General features: G+C 36.6%; 1 long non-coding RNA gene across 1 annotated transcript in view; it reads left to right on the plus strand.

Annotated features, from left to right (window-relative positions):
- Positions 1-1956: 1956 nt before the first annotated feature.
- LOC128082448 (uncharacterized) overlaps positions 1957-18082 on the plus strand; it is a 366886-nt gene continuing 350760 nt past the window's right edge. The window contains exon 1 of the long non-coding RNA XR_008207676.1: positions 1957-2643. This is a non-coding gene — a long non-coding RNA (uncharacterized LOC128082448). The remainder of the gene's footprint in view (positions 2644-18082) is intronic.

The following is an 18082-nucleotide window of genomic DNA, read 5'->3' on the forward strand; positions in this document are numbered from 1 at the left end:
AGAATGCTTTCTTCAGGAAAAGCTTGCTGATTCTTGATTCATAAAACTATTTTTTTCACATTAGAACTCAAAGTGAAAGTGAAACTAGTGCTAGAAGCCAGGGGAGTTGCTTCTCTCAACTACTGGGTACTCAACATTCTTGTCCCTTTGGTTATTTTTACCTCTCTTTGCTTTGAATATTTCTGGAATTACAAAAGAGCTACCAAAATCAAAACTGAGAACTACAGTTTTTACACAACTTCCCGTTCCAAAACATAAATTAATTTCTTTATCAGAATGGGCTTTTCTTGCTCATTCTGCCATATATTTTCAGATTTTATGGAAAGCTCTAATGTTGTGATAGTAAAAAGATGAATAAAGATGACATCAGTTAACTTCAGTTTCAGATAATAAAATTCTAAAGTTGTCTTTGCTTTCTGAATGGATCACTTTTTCCTTATTAATCATTTGGTTTTGGCTTTGCAAAAAGTTGCTTTATTATTTTAGAGTACCTCAATCCCGTTTCTCTGTCCTGCTAGTGCTTCATCAGCTTGGGAGATTCCTGGATCTTGGAATGTGAGAAACAGGAGAAGTATCAGTATTTTGTTACGATAAGGTTATTTGACTGAGATCTGTAATGAATAAAACAGTCATGGGAGGAGATTTTTTTCTTTTTTTGGTATGTGATCTGACTGGCACTTATTTGTAGCATGGTTTTTCCTGCTGTGAGTTTGCAGTTCTCCTTTCCAAAACTGAAGGATTACATGTAATTTATTTCACAGGAATGCTTTATGCTCGCTAGAGATGAACAGATGTTTAGAAAGCAAAGCAACTAGTCACTAGTTTTGTTACAGCTACACTGGTGATCAATTGTATGAATTTAGCTGTATCAAAATGGATGTTTCAGAGGCATTTCAATCAAAAGTGGTGCCATTCTGGGCTTGAAACATAGTCTTAGATTTATTTTTTTAGCAGTGTGATCCTTGAAGATTATACTTCATGCACCATTTTTAGGCATGTCAACATCCCTTACAAAATACAGAGATGAGCGTTATTTCATAGAGGTGGCACAAAATAATACAATAAAATGGATTTATTTTGTCTTAATTTATTTAAAATGTGCACAGACAGAACTGGGGTAAAATCTGTGAGATGAAATATCTTGTTCACATGAATATATTGGAGGAAAAATGATCAGCACTATTCCAACTTTGAAAGGAAAAGTGGAATATGTGGCTTGTTTTTACAGGCAGTAAAGTTCTAGTGATGCATTTCACTGTGCTTGCATATAGGTTTAATTTTCTGATGCCCAGAAGCATATATTCACTGCAGTCTGAGCTGTCCTACAAGCTCTGGGAATACTGCTCAGGAGCTATTGCAAGACAGGACTTCGTTTCTGTTCCTGGTTGCGTAGCTGATTTCAAGCAGTACCTTCTGAGGCAAAGTGCAACTATGCCAGTGGTGATTAAAGGTGAACATTATTTTTTAATATTATTACTATTCCTTAAGTACTATTCTGAGTATAGAGGTGTACTGCTTTAGTGGAACAATACATGTCTGAACATTAAAAGGAAGTATAGCATGGTGCTACCCCAAGATTTCTGACTCCTTTATGCTTTGTATCAAAAGCAATATTTAATCACTGCTTTTTGTACGTGAGAATAGTAGTGTTGTTTTTCAGGTAATATATTTTGCTTCAGTTTTGCCAGAGATGCAATGAAAAGCTTCAGTGACCAAAGAAGCAAATATATGCTGTCTTCATATAACAGAGGTAAGTGTAGAGTCTGGCTTGCTGTTGTCAGCCAGGAGTTCTTGCTGAAGAATGTCATCGGCCTCTAGAGGGTTTATGGATCTAAAGTCAGTTGAATTGGGTTTGACTGCATTAAAAGGGCATTACATGACACAAACTGTATCTGGTTTGTCTACATTCCAGTGTTACAGCAGTCATGTTTCCTTTGCAGTTTGTTGCTTAAAGACTGCAGGGGTCACACTGTGTCAGCTGGTGTGTCAGAGTGTAAATAATACCACAATAAACATTGGATTAACAGAAAAAACATTGTTACTTGGACTTTGGCATTATCAGAAAGTAAGGCTGTAGCATATGATTATCTCAAAGCAGATGAAGTTGCAGTTTTTGTGCTATGTCTGCTGCTTTTCTTACTTCCACTCTGTTTCTGAAGACAAAGATATTGGGGTCACCAATAATAATGCAAAACATTGTAGTGTTACGTCTTGGGAAAAAGTGGCAGCTTCAGGAAATTATGGAACAGAACATAATAATTTCAGTTGAGATCAGTAAGTTTTTGTTGTGGTATATCTAAGGCAAGCAGGCAAGAAGTTAGGTGAATGCAGAAGGCCAGCATACCAGGTGCCACAAATGAAAAAACAGTGCCACAAATGAGAGTGATAATTTGCACCTGTAGGGGAACTGGTTATGTCAGGGCCTGAACTGATGATTGAGCACCTGGTGAAGCGGGTGGCTGGCTCCGGAAGTACAGACACAAGTGATTGACTTCATTGAGGTGCTTCCCACCTCATTGGGAGGGGTGAGCCACCCCTCCCTGGGCTCATTTAAGGGCTAGCCTCCAAAGGGAGAACACGTCCTGGATGAGGACTGTTTCCTGAGAAGGAATGTTCCACTGTTGTGAGACGCTCATCAGCTGGGTGAGTTGAATTTTTGATGTATACGATTATTGTTATTCCTAGCAATACTTTGCCTGGCGTTGCGAAGAACTTGTCAGAAGCGGTTTTGCTGCCTCTTAGGAAAAACAGCACTGTACTGAGAGTTGATTCACAAAACCCACCCTGAAGACTGCCAGACAAGGTGTGCATTTGTGTGTGTGAAATCACTAGAAAAATGTTTTAAAAAAAAAAATAAAAAAATCTTAAAACGTTCTCTTGTAAACACTGTGAATGCAGTGTCCTAAATAGTGTCTAGTGGTACCAGGATACCATTCCTTATGTTTCATTTGAGCTAGGTATATACATAGTTCAGAAACCTATTTGCGTTAATCAGGTCACTTGTTTTGGTAGTGTTTCTTGTATGGAAATCTTGTGGGATTAAGATGGCTAACTGCATGTTCTCTAGATGATCTTTAGCTAATATGTGAGCTAACTATTGCTTGAGTGACAGTGGAGTGGCAAGTTGTTTGGAGGAGGAAGATACTAGAAAGGTGCTTACAATACCTTGGAGGTATCTTGTATTTTCAGTGCTCTGCCTTGGATGCGAGACACATCAGTGCTCAAGTTACATATTCCTTCTAGCATACAGAATGTTTCATTTGCCATTTCTTGCATTGAATTAGATTGTTAAAATGCTTAAAACACCTTGCTGTCCTGGGTATAGGCTGTTATGTAGGACTTGATAGCTGGGACAAGCACCATCATGGAGTGGCTACTTAAATATTTCTTCGAGAGTAGTTTTCCTGTGCTGACAGAACAGTTGGAGATAGGTTTCAGCCTGTCTTCCTAATAGAAAAAGCTAACTGTGAGTTTCCATATTGGGGGGGGGGGGGGGGAGGGGGAGAATTCTGAAGTGGAAAGTCTAAAGCCATTGCTGTCCATGACTGGATCTTTCCTTGCTTTTGTGAAGGGTTCCAAGGTGAGGTTATAACAACATAAGTTGTGAAGCTAGAAAAATGTACTTTATCAGTTGCATGCTGATATATAAGTAGGGAAATATCAGGAAATACCAGGCAGTAGTATAAGGCCCCACAGGATTTCTCATTATGCTTTTGATCTTGTTGATTTCTCAAGAGGAATATATCCTTTGGGCCAAATAAACTGCTAGTCCTGGAAAGGTACAGATGCCTGTTGTTGCTACATCTATTAATTTACTGCATGGGAGAAAATGAATAGATAATTCTGTCCTCTATGCATGAATTAATATTCGAGGGAATAGTATAGATGATTGGTTTTTAACCTGTTAGTATTTAAGAGTTTCACAAGAAGCTTCAGGTTCTCTCTATTTCCTGTGTGTTTTTATGCCCCAAAGTCAAAGCATTCTCAAAAAAGAAAGTTATTATTATTTTTTTTCAATTTTGATGTAAATGATTGTTATATTGGCTATGTTGTTACTAATGCAATTAATAAATCAATCCAAGTTATATATAAACAAAAAATGACATTTTAGGAAAGATCTTGAAGCAATTTGGTTTCTTGATCTTAACACCTGGAGTAGATAATCACTGCTGTACTAGTTGGAGGCTACAGGGCAGAAGCAAGTTGAACTCTGGTTTGCTTGCATTTTAATCTGGGGTGGAATACAAAAATCATAGCTGGCTATGAACAGCTATTGGCAAAATCTTCTATTAGTGCAGGTATTGTGTTTTCCCATTGTGCTTTGACACTCTCTGGGCCATAGGGACACTCAATTAATGTATTACAGAGTGGAAAAATAGAACTGCAAAGAGATGTTGGCTACATAATGTGCAAATTCGTACGTATCTTGTGCATTCCATTTGGGGTAGCAACTAGGGGAAAAATAGTTAATTTCCCAAGAGAAGCACAGTGTACACACTCAGTGACTAAAAAATTAAATAGGAAAAGTAAAATAACATGGTGCTACCAATTTTATGTTACAGTCTTGACTGAACTTGGCATTACACTTGGTGTAACACAATGTCCAGAATAGATGTCATTAAAATTCTCTTTAGTACAGTAAGTAAAAACATGTTTTTTTTTTTTTAATATGTATATTGGAAACAAATATGATTTTTTTAAAATAAATATTGACTGTTAAGGAGTCTATATAAATTCTATGTTTTGTCTTGGCCTTGTTTTCAAATCTATTCTAATCCCAGTTGAGTTGGTACAGGACAGGATTTAAATGTTTTCCATCTCATGCCAGGTACAGAAGAAAAAAGTGTGTTAATGTTTGCATGCGAATCAAGATACATGTACATACAATCCATAAAATCTTCATGCCTGCAGCACTGTTTACAACATGTTAAAAGTCAGACTCTTGAAAATTCCATTCTGCACTTCATTTACATGTAGTGCTTTTAAATGTGATGAGATGTTCTGCTGAGGTGCTACTAGATTTTGGGTTAATTTTATGTTTACTTATCATTTGTGCTTTGTTTAAAAAAAAAAAAAAAAAAATATTGCTGACGTCTGTAGTTTGCCTTTCCCCCTTACAGAAGGGACTTTGTTTCATCTTCTGAGTTATGATTAAATATTATTGGATGGTGCAAAGGGAGAGCGAGTTAGACTGCATTAGATTTAACCTGCGATTTTCAGCATCTATGGCATACAAGCTTCAGGGCTATTCTATGCTGTCAACTTGTCAGTCTCTAGACTCAAAGATATTTTGCAGCTGAGTGTTTTTCATTAGTGTTCACAGAGCATTTATCACGCGCTGTGTGTTGCCATAATTAATTACACACAGTGAAACTCAAAGCAGAAGTTTTAATCAAAGTGCGTTTTGGTGCCTTTTAATGCTGCTCAGTCTCCCAGTGCAGCCCTATCTCCAGCTAACTTCCCTGTTTTTCTTCAACTGCTTCCAAATTCTGATCCAATATTCTCCACTGACTTGTTTCTGTTCTTGAATCATTCTAAATCCTCCCAGGTATCTCACGCAGGTGTTCTCCAGCCCTATTCCAAAGAGTTGAGAGAGTACCTGGTGTCCTTTTACGTCCATTCTTTTGTCATCCTTGAGCATGGTATTGTGGTTCAGTTTCTGTGCATCTAGCCTGTGATGTCAGGGAAAATGAAAAAGCAATGAGAAGAAACCTTTTTAAGAAAAGCTGGCATCTACATAAGAATGACAGGTGTGGGAGTATTTCAGGGAAAATAATATAACCCAAGTGGGGCTGTTTTTGGGTGTATGCCCTTATTTTGTAATCCTGGTTACAAAATAAGTGTTCTTTTAGACTTATTTTAGTTAAATTCTAATCCTCACTTAGGATATTGAGTCTGACCAAGCACTTAGGCGTCATGAGTAAGGCCTTAAAACTCACTTATTTTGTTTTCTTATGTAAGTTAAGATGAAATTGAAGTCTTGTTTTCTATGCTTCCATGTTCACAGTAACTTAAAAAAAAACAACACATGACTGTTAGGTGAATGGTGCTTTTTTAGGATCACATTATCCAGTGACAAAAGCTCTAAAGAAGAACAAAAAACTGTGAAATATTGTGAAATTAATAATATGTTTGAGGTACTTGTCAATAGTGAGCATTTCATTGTGTATGGATGAGTTCACTTTTTACTAGCTAATTATAGTCTCGCTTTGCAGTTTTGTTTTCTACATTTGATCTTGATTTTTGTACAAAATGAGCTTCTTTAAATCCATGTTAAGGTTAGTTGGATGTCTAGTAGCACTTCGATTTTGATATTTGTTTGTCATATTTAGCTTTTTTATGACAGTATCTGTCTGTTCTGGAATGTGCTTTCCTTTGCTCTTCTGAATGCTTGCTGGTTAAAGAAAATGTGGCTAAAATGATCAACTTTTTACTGTTTTTACTGTTTTTACAGTTGTTGTTTCTCTGCCAGTTTATTTTCTGTTTGCAAAGCCACTTACACATGGTTGAATTTGGTACGGGCTGTACATTTCTTCAGTAGAGCTTTAGCCACCAAAAATTGTATGTGCATAATTGAAGAACATGCTTTGAATGAACATGCTAATTTCTAAAGAAGAGGAGATTCTTGGAATATTAAGAGTGGTTATTAGACTGGTGGTTATTAGTGGATATTGGACTGGTTTTCACCAGGGATGCCCTACTGTCCATTAGCAGCCATCTCAACTTGGCGTGAATCTCTTCTTGTTTTGTGAGAATGATTTTTTTACTGTGTGCAAATTACTGACCTTCAGTATCAAACAACTTCTTAGTCTAAATTCTTTAACAGAACAAACATAGGTAAGCAGATCTTGCCTAGTTTGGTTTAGTTCCCCTATGTAACTTTCACATTAATCCAGGTTACTTATTGTAATTTAGCAGCTAAGACTCAACAGCTACCTAATTTTTTTAGGATTCCTTCCAAGACTGCATGATAATGGAGCAGCTTGTAGTGTTGAGTGACCTTCTCTTGTAGTAATTTCTCCCCCTGGGTATTGAAATTGATTTTCTTCCTCTTGGCATGTGAAGAGTCGAAGTGTGCCCCTTGCCCTGAATCTCCCATGAGCACATGGTGGCATCTGAAACAAATAATGTGGATGCTGCTGCTTACAGGTCCTCAGTGTAGCAGAATCAGGAAATAGAGAATGTTTTCAGTCGGTGTCCCTCTGTGCTGGGGTATCATTTAGTTCAGAAACAGTGTTTACTGTAGGTTACATTCTGTCAGATTATTTTAGAGGTGCTTGAGGATATGAGTAATAGGGGGGATTCGTTTTAACTATTAAGGTCAAAGGCAGCATGTGCCACAGAGGGAGAAAGCACCAAATGAGATCTCTGACCACCACAGAGCTGTGTGTGTTTATCTGTATATCTAGTCTTTAACACTGGGCTAAATACGTTGCCTGTGATACATGCAATCCCTTTATGGTGCCATTACATTCAGTATGTTTGAAATGCTTGAGAAGTTTCCTACTGCTAGGGAGCCTGTGTGGGTGGCAGCCATGTAGCCTGCCAGTGCTGACCCTCTGGTTAGGAACCTTATGTCAGCCATTCAAAGTGTTTCTTCAGTATGTGGAGTTCTGGAGCATGCGTGATCAAAACAAGATGTGTGCCTGGAAAGTTTTTATGCTTAGAAATTCGGAATATGGGAATGTAGTGTTTGGTATCCTTGAAGAAGAAAAGAAAATGAAACAATGCATCAATAAAATAAAGAATCACATATGCTTGTAGTTGTCAAAACTGCCGAGAATTTACTGAGTTGGATAAAATGTTATAAGAGAATATGCCAGTGTGTCTTGTTGGAACGTCATTTTGTTTGCCTTTTGCATATGTGAAAGGTGAAGAGAGGGTAGCAAAAGACTGGTAGTTTAGAAGATGAAAATATTTTTCCTTCATTTAATGAATTTTTTTCAAGTGAGTTTGATATGTTAATTTAGACAATTTTGACAGAAACAACTGCTACAGAAACTTACTAAGAAAATGTTGTGCCTGAAACTACAAGTACTTCAGTCTTTGTCCCCACTGCATTGGGCTTATCACCTCATGGAGACATTATTGGTAGTCAGGTTGAAGCCCTGCGTGGAGGTCTCTAAATAAGCAGAGATAAGAAAAATAAATAGCATAAAAGCATGTTCTGAGAGTGTTTTTGAATTGGAGAAGGAATTATGTTGTTGAGGCAGGAGAAGTCAAGTATGATGCATGTTTTAGGACAGTATGCAGAAAGAAGTTTTTCTAGGAAAAGGAAATGCTTTGAGTCCACAGGAGGCACTTGCTCAATTCTGCATATTTACAACTTTTTCCTTCCTTTCCACTATGCTGTATAGTCATTTTCTCTGACTGTTCTTGTCTTTCGTCAGTTCAGTAAATCCTTTTTCCTTGCATGGAGAAAAGCAAGTAGTGAACTCCTGAACATGTATGTGCAGCAGATACTGGAATACTTCAGTAGTGCTTATTTATTTGCAGAGTTAAGACAGTGTTGCATCAGCTGTACGTCCAGTGAAAATTAACGACATCTTGAACTTGCCTGTTGTCATTCTGTGGATCTGGAATAATTCATACATTTACTAGAACCAAACTACTGAATGCCAAGTATGAGTACCTGAATTGACACTGTATAGTTCACAGGATTATGAATATATATATAGGAATATTTATTCAGCTTTAATATTTATTACAGCTAAGTGTATGGCTGCACACTGGCAGCTTTGGTACACACGTACATGTGTGTCTGAGTGCTGTTTTTGACTTGTGATTCCCTCTACCTCAGTTCCTTGCTCCTAGCAGAACTAACTTGAATTGTCTGGAAGATTCCTTCTTGGGTAGCAGAATGACTGTGAATTGGGCAACTGATAAGTAATACTGTGCAATTCTCTTTTAAGTATATACATAATCATTAGAAAATAGTCACATACAACAAGCAGTAAACATTTGCTTTAATTCTAACCAGCAAAACTGAAAATACTTGAAAGTGAATGGTTGCTCTATTCAGCACAAGAATAAACATATGTTGGAGAAGTGTGTGATTCCATTTAATCTCGGTATTGATTAGAATACAATTGTTCAGCCAATATCCCCAAAACGTTGAGAAGGAAAACAAAGTGAGGAAAATACGAACAGTAATCTTCAGCAATAAATCAGTGAAGTAAACAAATGTTATGTGCATTTAAGTAATAAAGACATACTAGTGTAGAGAATGAATTATGTTAGCAGGTGAATTTCCTGTTAGCGGGCAGTTAATGAAAAAGGAAGATGATAGAAGGGAGATGGCAAACTAAATGGGTGAATAACCTGTGTGTATAAGGTTTCATGATAAACGAATCTAAACAGCAGTCATTAAATATAATTTTAACAAGATCTCAAGAACAATGGTATAAGCAATTGAAGAGGCAACAACCCATAGTGGGGCTGTAACATGTTCTTTCCTTCAGTGATCGTGATAGCGTGCTAATTATAATTGTCAGTAACAGCATCCTGTGGTGAGCTGAAGAGTTTCACTGTCATCTTTACATGAATGTATTGTGAAAGGGACGACATAGACAACTCTATAAAGAAAAGGAGAAGAAAGGAAAGAGGAAGAAAGTGCTGAGATAGACAGCAAGTGAACTCCAGAGAAGAGGATTTCAGGTAAAAGAAGTAATATAACTAAAATTAAGAGCCTTCTGTTCAAAAGGGACAGAAATAAGATTGAAAACAGCGTCTGTTTTCCTTTGACACCTTACAAAATTTAAAATAGAATTTTAAATACCTTTTGCTCTTTAATACAAAGCTTCACTTAGTCAGGGCTATTACATAGCTTCAAAAATCTCAGCTCAGAGAAGGAAGACTGTCTTTTTATCTGGCAGTTAGAGCTCATGCTCTTCCTTCCTCCCCTTCTGTCTTATCACATATCCTCTCTGCTTCTTATTTGTATTCACCTGCTTTCTAATTAGCATCCCATAAAGTTACACACAGTTTATTTAACCTCAACTCATGACACTGGCTATTATCCCTTGCATCAGGGAGGATGATCATTAGAAGACCTTTACAGAGTGCACCTTATTACTTGTACATGGCAGATATCAATTACAAGGAAGGTCTAATGGGTCTGTAGTCATTAGAAGTCTACAAAATAAAGTTTTAGTGGAGGTTTCTATCTATTCCACAGAGCAGAGGGTCATATAAAATAAGGTTTCTGTCATGCTTCTAGCCTGAATGTCTTTAAATGAGAAAACTGTATGCTGCAATCTCTTACAATTTTGAAGAATATCTTCTGATCTTTAAAGTTGGGAGGAAAGAGATTTGATGTAAATGCAAATTCTTGACAAGCAAAAACAGGATGTTGATTAGTGCATACGTTTAAATATGTATTTATATATTAAACTAATGATGATGTTGGTCAAAAGCAGTGTGGTTTAGACAAATTTAACCTATCATTTTTCTGACATCAGTGTATAAAAAAGATCAGACCTTCAAACTGAAAGAATGCACTCTAGATATACAAAGGAGGGAAAATTTCCCAACGTGAAAATGCCATAACTTCATTTTAGGGAAAAGTGAAACTGCGGAAAAAGAGACTATTTTATTATTCTGAAAATGAATCAAACAACTTGCAACTCAGACCAAGTTTTTGCTGTATATGCCTGGAATAGCTTTACACTTCTGATACAACTTGAGTTATTTGAGCAGTGTTTGATCTGCTTCTCTGTCTGGGACATTTAAGGCCTCAAACATATTTTCTGTTACAAGCTTTTATTGCTTGTGGATTTCCTTTACTGTGTGCTTCAAATGTTGGATAGTGATTCCATTACATATCAATCAGATGTAATGAATCATTATTGAAGTTTCATGAATGCTCCTTTAGAATGCTACCCTGAAACAAATAATCAATACATCTGGGTGATGAGGGTAATTTTTTACAATGAGAAATGTAACTGACTTTAAAAAGAAAAATAAATATTACTATTGAGGTAAAGAGATCTGTTATCAGCAGGTACAGACACATGAAGTCTCTGGCCAGGTCATTTTATTATTTTCTTTTTTCCACAAAAATGAGGTGATTGCAGAACACTGTAGCTCTTATGAAAATTCACGTGCCACGTAGCTGAAGATGAAACAATGGCGTGTGGAAAGAGTTATGACAACAGAGAGAAAATTGAGAGAGATTCTCTCTACTTGAGGTCTGCTTGTTCCAGCCTTCTCTGTGGTTTCTGAGGTAGATAAAGTGCACTCAGGTGTGAGAAGGAGGCCACTTCATGTGAGAATTGTCTCTTTAAACTGAGAAAATAAGAGTCACAAACCATAACATCTTTTTAGAAAGTAGCAGTCTCTGTTTTAAGGGACTGTATAGGGTGTCTCAGAATTGAGGTTCTGAGATGGCTCTGGAAAGTGATGGTTTAAACTCAAGTTGCTTTAGCTGTTCATGAAGCCATATAACACAATATTTTTGGTTTTAGATTCACAATCAAAGATAACTGAGCATATTGTTTGCTGTACTCAAAATAGTTATGTCCAGTTCCTATTATTGTTTCTGTTTTGTGAATTAATAGATGCTGTCACTGATTACTGTATACTATGGGGAACAAGAGATAAGAGACCTAAGCGCAACTTCAAGGTAACAATTTGAGCTCAAATTATGAAATATTAGGTGTTATCTATCATCAGTAGCCCAAACTTGATTTTTTTTTTTTTATTTGAAGATGTGGACGCAAATATTTGGTAACATTCTTCGATTTCATGGTTAGCTTCTAAAGTTGATTTTAATGAGTAATAATGAAAAATATCATATAGGCATGCTTGCATTTTAGCATGCAAGGGCATCAGATAGGCATCACTTACAAGGTTTGTTTTTCTACAAACCCGTTAATCCAGACTCTTGTCTAAAGATGAAGACAATTATGATACCATTTTTAAAGGATACAACTTCTGTACTACCAATGAAGATGTTGCAAAATCTATCGGCAAAGATAGAAAGCATATTTAAGGAAAAAAGATTGACAAGAAAATCTAATCCATTGTACAGTGTATTCCAGAATGTGATACAGGGTGTCCAAAACTTTATGGACGGTCATGTAGCTGCTTGGCACTAAAAGCACATTGTATGGATGGGAAAAAAGATTTAGCTTAAGCTTTTTCTATGTACATAGTAAATGAGACGCTAATGTTCTCAGTTTCAGCACCTTCACTGGTGCTTCACATAGGAACCTTTGCTGAATTGGAGAAAGGAGGAGTATGAAAGAGGAGCAAAAAGAAATATCTTTCACCCATACGCGCTTAGGAGTATTGGAACCCCTAGCCAGGAGTCATGTTGGGCTGCTGTTTTGGTACGCTGGGTAACAAGATTGAGGATTGTTATTATAAATTTCCAAAGAATTTATTTGAGATCTTTAGTAGGAGATAATTATGTATTTAGCAAACAGATTTTACTGAGATGATGCATTGTGACCAGCTGGAAACTTTTTTTAATCATTAAATCAAGTGTCAAAGAATTTAAAGCTGGATTGACCACTGAGGTCAATTATCACCTTTATATTTCATCTATTACCACCTTTAATTCTATTGCCTAGAGAGCTTTTTCACTCTCTCCCTTTTTTTGATTCTTCTGGAACAATCTCAGTAAACAGATGAAAGGGAAATGTTGTGGAGAGAACTTTGCAGAAAGGATCTGAAGGAAAAAAAAGTTGAGCTTTCCTTATTTGTGTGTGTTTTTTTTTTTTTTTTTTTTTTTTTTTTTTTTTACATCTTCAGTTTTTCTCCTCCACTCTAAGTATTCTTAATCAGAACAAATAGTATGCACTAGAAGTAGGCATTCTTTTACCCGAAGAAGGGCTAAAAAAGAAAGCCATTTTGGGGGATTCTGTGCTACTACTAAAAACAGTTGAAGGGGCTTGTTATGAAGGATTCTGAGCTGTATAAACTTAGGAAAAAAGCTTACTTCGTTTTGGAGGAAAGCTTGGATGGTGACCTAAAAATGTTTTTCCTTATGGAATAAGCAAAATCCAGTGGTTCTATGAGCCCCACTAGGCTTGTGCATTGAAATCTTGCCCAATTTCTTCAAATCTTACCTTTGTACCTCAAATTTGAAATTAAATTACAAATGTATCTAAATATGTGTATTTTTTTTAAAGCTTCATTAACATCTTTTTGTTTGATTGCTCAAAATTTGCTTGAAATTTCAGAGAACTGGTTAACTGGAGCGATTTTAGAAACATTCCATGTTTTTGAAAGTTATGGCGTAATGCTGTGGAAAGCCTCTTGTAAGAGATTTCTTGTACGAAGCAGAGGGGGAAATAATGTTTACCAAAAAAACCCAACCCTACCCTGAAACCTATTATCACAGCAGATACGTAATTTTATCTTTTTAACCATTTCCCTGAGACTAACATTTTTCTAACTGTAGTGGTAACCTTAGGGCACTTATCTCACAAGTTGTTTTCTTTGTGCAAAAATGTCATCTCTGTTTTAATGACAGTAACCAATAATTAGATATCTGTAAACTCTGTCAACAAAGGACTTAAGTAATATCTTTGGTGTAGGCTGAAATCAGCTTTCATTGCAACCTGTTTGTAAATCATTTGAACTAAGTATCTCAAGCTGAAAATGTAAATGTTTTTGTTTTTAGTGTAGAGATGAGGTCAGCAAGTCTGCAACAAATATGATTACTTGGATGGAGGTGACATGATTTACTTAAATCAGGCAATTTGCCCATTAAAGCACTGAAGCCTCAGCTCATAAAGAGACTGCTTAGCAGATGAACTATATAATGTCTTCTAGCATTTGTTATGTGAGGTGATTTGAATGAGAAGAACAATTACACGTAAAATGAATGTATTTCTATGCTGACTGGGAAAAATCCTAGTTTTGCATCAGGAGGTGGCTAGTTTTCATCAGTAAAATGGGCTCCTTCATAAAAGCTTCTGTACATATATTGTACAATTAACTGTATATAGATATGTTTAAGTTTATATTGCCAGAACAACCAATGCAGGGATGAATGATTGGGGTGTTTACTTATCTACAGTCCTCTCCCTCCCTCTTTCAAATTCTGATCTTTTCTCCTTTCCTTAACCCCCATAGGAGAAGGTTGGGTAATAAAAACCTCAATACAGTGTGTGGGTTCCCTCTGCCTTCAATTAGCAAGGGTTATTAAACTGGTGAAATCTTAAACTGCTGTGTTAGGTTCCTTCCAGCGTTATGAGTTGAGCCAGAGTCTACACAATAAAACCTGATTGATTAGCAAAGAATGAAGTTACAGTAACTGCTGCCTGATCTCATATTTTCTGTGCATTTCATGGAGTAAAAGCGACTGAAGTAGGAGATTTGGGGTTAAATCTGGAAGACTCTCTGCATGTTGCTAGAGCATGTGCTTGACTTTAAGGAGGGTATCCAGGAATGTCTTCAGTGGGTTGTATTGCTCTTGTGGTCCAAGCAGCCATTTGTGTTGGAATTTTCAATGCTGTAGACCTTGGGTCTGATCTAGTAAGATAGCTGTATGGTGTGGTATGAAAAGAGAGATAAGATTTGTAAAGGATAAGTTAATTTTTTAATTAGCATAGCTAATAGTTTGCTTACTTCAGAGTCTGTTTTTTCTTAATCATTCCCATATTTTCCACCTTTACAGGCATATACATTTCAATATGCCATGAGATACAGGCATCTGTTCAAATTAAAAAAAAAAAAAAAAAAAAGCTGGGACAGTGGATTGTGACTCTTTAATTAAAGCTTATAAGAAATTTAAGATGCTAAATGTTTGTGGTTTGTACAGCTATTTTACAGACCAGTTTGTGTTTACTGTTGGCAAAGGAATAAAAGTTTCTCTTTCTTGAAGAAGACCAAGGTTGCAGAATTTTTGAAGATTAGAAATCCAGGTCTACTAAAGATCTGTAAGAGACAAATTTGTTCAGCCTTCAGCTCAAAACCTAAAAATATATTTAAAAAAAAAATATCTTGACTATACTGTAATTTTATAGGATCACTTTTGAGCTTCATTTGGACAATACTGTCTTGCAATAGAGAGGTGAAAAAAGATGGAAATTGAAAGTTTCTAGAAGTTCACTTCACTTTACATGTCAGTGCAGTGTCATTCAATGGGATTGTGAAAATACTCATTTGTTGCTCACAGATGGGCCTTGGCTCTAGCCCCCGCTCTCTAGAGCTTGGTGTAATATTAACGTATTCAATGGGAGAAGTGGGCTACTGCAGAAGAGCCGACAGTGTAGCTACTGCAGACCCACTTAAACATCTGTGAAGAGGGCAAAGGTTTGCATCATCTGCGAAAAGACCACAGTGCATTGCTTAAAAAGCTACCCAGTGTCCCAAATGGATGTTTTATGTAAGAGCAGCTCTTCCAAAATTGATGGCTCTGAGCACCACCTCCAAAAACAGTACTGTTGCTATTGGTCTGGTATCTCCTCTCTGCTGCATCGTATTGCAATTAAGGAATATTTACAAACTCATTGCAGACTTTAATTTGCTTTTCAATACAGTGAAAGGGATCTAGTAATTTTATGATCTGTAGTTCAGTTGTTTCAGATTAAGCTCACTTTTTAACTGTGAGTGTGAAGGAGAATAACTGGTTAATCCTGACAAATGGTGAAGCTTTCTCACTGCTAAAGCACCGCGTATTATAAGTCCTTGGTACTCAAAATAATTCAAAATAACCTTTTAAATTAAACGGGCACTAAATTCAAAATTTAAATATTTGACTGTCCCTGGTAGTGACAGTATATAAAAATAGTCAAGAGTAACTTTCTAATGTCAGTTATAAAACTATAAAGCTGGAGAAGGAATAAATACAAGGAAAACACTGATTAATCCCCCTGTGTTGCAGTGCCACTTCATACTGTTGTAATGTGGACCCTTTTCTCCGATATTGCTCAAGAAATACAAACAAGAAGCATTTATTATCTCTGAAGTAGTGTATGCTGTAGAGTGCTGAATAAGGAAGTGAGGTATTGCAGCTGTTATCTTCTGAACTAACTGCTACTGCGTGTTGCATGACCAGCCCTGGCAGGGTTTTTGTTCCCATGAATGAATAGGCTATAAATCTGTCGTGGCTGACACTAGCAGCACTGCTGGAGAGTGTAAAGGGAAAATTTGCAGAGGAATCTTGTGGTCTTTGCTTGCCTGGAAAATGAGTTCAATAAAATGGAGGTGATCAGTGCTTATTTATAGGCCGAGCTGATACATCCAGCATTGGCTGTCAGAGTTTAAGTTAGTGTTTCCTCATTTATGTTCACTCTGTAAAGCAAAACATGGCACTGTAAAAAGCTTATATAATGCTGTTATACTGTGCTAGTCACTATTGTCGAAAATAGATAAAGCAAAATAAAGGGAGGAAAAGATAAAAGCACAGATAAAATGTACAGGAAGGAAATGGAAGAGGCTGGCAGATGCTGAGACTCTGAGAAGGGATGTGAAGCTGCTCAGAGTCATTGTGCTTGAACCCTGGGCTGAAGGAGCTTGGCAGTCACTGCTGTGTCATAACAGCAGAAGCATTTTGAGAACTCTGCTCTGTAAGGCATGTGGATTTTTCCTTTGTATGCAGAGTTCCCACTAATGCAGACCTGAAGGTATGCTGGAAGTGTTCGTTTTGTGTAATGCAGATGGCTTGTATTTGAATTTGTGTTATACAGGAAAGTATTTAGATAAGACAAATCCTAAACTGAAGTTACTGAAGATAAAATTTTATGGTTTTTCTTATGCTTTTAAGTAGATATTACAAAGCAAAACACTTTTTCATTTCTGTTTTTGTTGCTTGGTCACATTCTATAGACAAACCTATGTAAGGTTATTTGGGAGTTTTTAAAATTACTTAACTATAGCAGCAAGACATGTAGAGAGATGTTAAGTATGGAGAACAATGCCCTACTGATTTTTCCCTTACATTTTGCATTTTTTTGCATTAAAAAACAACAGCCACAAAACAACACCACCAAGAATTTTGTTCAAAGCAGGTACACTGCTCAGGAGCCTCCGCCTGGACTGCTGCTGAGTGAGAAAGCTTCACCTGAACGTAATTCATTTAAATCTGTAAGAAGTCATGTGCTGTTAAAGTGGGGGTGGCTCCGTGTGGCAAGTTTGTGAAGTGCAATTCTCTTGAGTGTGGGCAGGGTGGGTTTGCAGCTGGTCAGGATGCTCTGATGGGAACTCGGATACAGGGAAGCTAAAAATTAGATTTGCTGGAGAAATGCGATTAAAGATAATTTGTCCTCTTCCTATGAATTATCAATGCGGTCAAACTTATTGTCTATACCTGTAATTCATGCTGTGTTCAAAAGTAAGTGAAGTAAACCTGTGTTCTTGATTCTGCTTTGTGAGGTATGCTGAAAACTTGTAGGCTGCATTACTCCTACCTTGATAGAAGTGTCCTCTGCCTGACAGCAGCGGAGATATGGAGTTAACTCCTCAGAAGGGGAACATACGTGGTGTAATATGCGGGGGTGTTTTATTGTTTTTCAGTGAATGCTTAAAAAATGAGTAATTCTAAAAGAACTTAAGAGACCGTTGTTGTTAAAGCCTTTGGTCAGTTTATTTCCACAAGAAGTTCTCTTGTAAAAATAATTGGAGGTTAGGTATGTGAATACAATTCTTCTTCTATCAGTTGAAATGAGAAGCAGGAGAGGACTGGAGTTCTTAATCCATATTTCCTTTAAAGATTTTCTCCAGGTGTGGTTGAATGAGATAATACTTTAAAAAAGAAAACAAAACAAAATTAGCAATATATTGTTTTAGTCTTGCAAATCCTGTTAGCTGTAAGTCTGCAGGTTGTAAAATTGTCTTGCCTTGCATTTCTTTATGGAATATGAAATATGTACTGACTTGTTTTTTTTCTGTTCTTTAGCACTGCAAAATTTATTTCAGTATCAAAATTGGTGCAAAGTTACCAGAAAAGTATGATTGTCACTAGTTCTGAAATTTTCTTGTAGTAGTCATGAAATGTTTTGAAGGTATTTTAGACTATTTGAATGCATGGAAATGCTTTGAAGAGCATTTTAACTAAAAATGCCAAATTAAGTGATAATGCTCATTACTGCACTGGTTCACATAGCAGTCAGAGCCAGTTTGAGTCATG

The sequence above is a fragment of the Tympanuchus pallidicinctus genome, unplaced genomic scaffold, assembly GCF_026119805.1.
Source record: "Tympanuchus pallidicinctus isolate F22 unplaced genomic scaffold, pur_lepc_1.0 scaffold22, whole genome shotgun sequence".
NCBI classification, from domain to species: domain Eukaryota; kingdom Metazoa; phylum Chordata; class Aves; order Galliformes; family Phasianidae; genus Tympanuchus; species Tympanuchus pallidicinctus.